Raw genomic sequence first — 3,239 nt, forward strand, 5'->3', positions numbered from 1 at the left:
CCTGGTTCCAGTAGTCCATCACTGCTTCCTGGTGACAGGAGTCCATAACTACTTCCTCTTTCCGGTAGTCCATCACTACAGCCTGTTTCATGTGTTCAGTCGCTGCTTCCTGGTTCCAAATGCTTCATTCTCTGGCAGTCTTGGTCCTTCTGTCTCTGGTGTTCCTGGTCCTTGTCTCTCTGGTAGTCCTGGTCTTTGAGATAAAAGTTGTAAATCTGCTAAAAGTCAGCGCTCCTCTCTCTCTGACTGATAAACACACAACAACTCCCGCTTTCCCTCACGTTGAGGAAGGAGCGAAACAAGGCCCCTATTTTTGCACTAGTGGTCAAAACGAGTATTGCATCCGTACTGTAAGACACTCCCATTGAAAATGAATGGGCAAAGTTGAATGAGTTGAGCGTAAGCTATACGCTGCCGCAGCACAGACCAGGGTTCAATTCCCCGACGGGGAGTGTGTCCTTTTCCATTGAAGTGATTGACTGCTGTGAACAGCGTTCCCTTGCCCTGTGCTTGAGAGTTGGTGCTGAGTCGAGCTGTGGATGACAGCGACAGGTGGAAAGCAGCCCTCTGAGGCTTGATGAGTGAAAGGACAGTGACGGTCAGCTAAACATGTGCCCCGTGTGAGGCTCGAACTCACGACCTTCAGATTATGAGACTGACGCGCTGCCTACTGCGCCAACGAGGCCTGAACACCAAGAAAATGGAGCCAAAAAAAAAAAAAAAAAATTGTTGCCGCACGTATTTTAAACCCTGACTTGGACATGCAGACATCCGGGGGATGTGAAAGTATTCAACGCGGATTGGGAATTTTCCTTGGACACCCTGAACAGCCAAAATACAGTGAGGGAAAGGGAGAAGGCCAACGTTGATGGGTGTATAAGAAAGACACTCCCCGTCGGGGAATTGAACCCCGGTCTCCCGCGTGACAGGCGGGGATACTCACCACTATACTAACGAGGAGAGGTGCCTTGCTTCCCGGTGAGTCCAACCGCCGTGACCGGAGGAGTTAAGGTCACAGTGTGGCGGGGGATTGGCTCAGAGGTCACAGAGGTTGGACCAGATGTCTTCCCATGGTGGAATTTTGTCCACGTGGAAGCATTGGTGGTTCAGTGGTAGAATTCTCGCCTGCCACGCGGGAGGCCTGGGTTCGATTCCCGGCCAATGCAGCACGGCTTTTAATCTCCCTCAGCTGGAGCTGTTGAAGTTCCGGAGAGATCCAGGTGTTCAATGACAAGGCAGTCCGCTCCAGGATGAAGAGCAGAGTCGGCATCTGCTGTTCTCGATCAGCTGTCTGGCTGCTGTTCACTGTGAAAGAGGAACATGCAGAGTGGAGTTGTTGTCTTATCGTAAAGAGGGTTCCTTCTAAAGAAGAGGAAAAAAAAAAAAACACTGGTAAGTACCTTCCTGGTTCTAGTAGTATGTCACTACTTCCTTGTTCTGGTAGTTTGTCACCTTTTCCTGGTTCCTGTGGTCAGTCACAACTTCCTGGTTACAGGAGTCCATCACTACTTCCTCTTTCCGGTAGTCCATCACTACATCCCGTTTCATGTATTCAATCACTGCTTCCTGGTGAGTGTAGCCTTTCGCTACCTCATGTTAATTGAACCAACCAGAGCCTCCTGTCTGGCAGCAGAAGAGTTTCCTCTGAAAGACCGAAGGCCTGAATCAGAAAGTGTGCTGTTCTCACTAAAGCGCGTTTACTTCAGCTCAACAGCGAGCTAAACTCCACTCCAAAAATGACAGAGTCGTGTAGTAAAGTTGAACATTTACTGAAGGCTCTTCATTTCAACATGGACATGGAGTAAAACTGAAATACACAAAATAAAACAATGTTACATGCCATCAGACTCGAGTATTACAGGCCAGAATTGGAAACACAAACACTTTTTATATGATGCAGAAACAATCACTTTTTGACACATTTTATCATCTGTTTTATCTTTCTGTAACTTATTAACATGAAATATTACTCACGGCATTGCTTGAACGGAGTTGAGAGATGTTTTGAAAGAAGAGAGAGCTGAAAACATGGAGATTTTTACATCTTCTCTGTGAGTGTCTGAACACTTCCTGTTTCTCTGAGAAAACGGCCCTTCAAAATAAAAACACTTCCGGAAAACCCGCATTTTCAAAATAAAAGTCAGATAAAGAAACATCCCTGAATAACAAGTAACAACACACTCCCCGCCTGACCTTTATGAGGTCACTGCTAAATTACTATACAGATTTTGAACATCATTCTTCTTTCGGTAGAAGCAAAACTACTTCAGTCACTGGTCTGTGGAAGGTTTTTGTGCATCCTTGGTCCACAGTCTTCACTTCCACCTTTCGAACTCTCTCATCATTCCCTGGAAAGGTGCATGTGATCCTTGCCATTGGCCAGTTGTTGCGAGCTTCGTGATTGTCCTTCAGCAGAACGATGTCTCCTTCCTGCAGATTTCTTTTGGGTCCCGTCCACTTCATTCTCTTCTGCAAGGTAGGCAGGTACTCGCGACTCCAACGTCTCCAAAACTGGTCAGCTAGAGCTTGAACTTGTCTCCACTGCTTGGTGTAGAGATCCTTCTCTGTGAAGTCTCCAAGAGGAGGGGGGACTCCAGCTTTCTGTTTGAGAATCATTGAAGGTGAGAGTATGAATGGAGAGTCTGGGTCTGTAGACACAGGAGTGAGTGGTCTTGAGTTCATGATCCCTGTGACTTCTGCCATGAGCGTGCACAACACTTCGTGTGACAGATGGACATTGTTTTGAAGCAACATGGAGTCTATGATTCTTCGGGCCATGCCGATCATCCTTTCCCAGGACCCGCCCATGTGTGAGCTGTGAGGGGGATTGAACTCCCAAGTGCACCCTTGCTGGCTGAGGTACTTTTGTACACTGGTGCCCCTCTGGTCTTGGGTGAGTCCCAGTTCGTTGCAGGCTCCTATGAAGTTGGTCCCACAATCCGACCTTAGCTGCTTCGCAGGTCCTCTGATGGAGAAGAAGCGCCTGAGAGCATTGATACAGCTTGATGTACTCAGTGACTCAATTACTTCAATGTGAATGGCCCTTGAACTCATGCAGCTGAAGATAATAGCCCACCGTTTGTTCTCTGCATGTCCTCCTCGAGTGCGTCTTGTTATAATGGACCAAGGACCAAAAACATCCAGTCCCACATAGGTGAAAGGAGGGCATGTTTGAAGGCGTTCTGGAGGTAAGTCTGCCATGCGTTGCTGTTGGAGTTTCCCTCGCAGCTTTCTGCAGG

At 47.7% G+C, this 3,239-nt stretch overlaps 3 non-coding genes across 3 annotated transcripts; 1 reads left to right on the forward strand and 2 right to left on the reverse strand.

Annotated features, from left to right (window-relative positions):
* Positions 1-612: 612 nt before the first annotated feature.
* trnam-cau (transfer RNA methionine (anticodon CAU)) lies at positions 613-685 on the reverse strand. Its single transcript has one exon. It is a non-coding gene; the product is annotated as a tRNA-Met (tRNA).
* Positions 686-888: 203 nt separating this feature from the next.
* On the reverse strand, positions 889-960 carry trnad-guc (transfer RNA aspartic acid (anticodon GUC)). The gene has a single exon. It is a non-coding gene; the product is annotated as a tRNA-Asp (tRNA).
* A 135-nt stretch (positions 961-1,095) lies between these two features.
* On the forward strand, positions 1,096-1,166 carry trnag-gcc (transfer RNA glycine (anticodon GCC)). Its single transcript has one exon. It is a non-coding gene; the product is annotated as a tRNA-Gly (tRNA).
* The last annotated feature ends 2,073 nt before the right edge of the window (positions 1,167-3,239 follow it).

The sequence above is a fragment of the Salarias fasciatus genome, unplaced genomic scaffold (genome assembly GCF_902148845.1).
Source record: "Salarias fasciatus unplaced genomic scaffold, fSalaFa1.1, whole genome shotgun sequence".
Lineage (NCBI taxonomy): Eukaryota > Metazoa > Chordata > Actinopteri > Blenniiformes > Blenniidae > Salarias > Salarias fasciatus.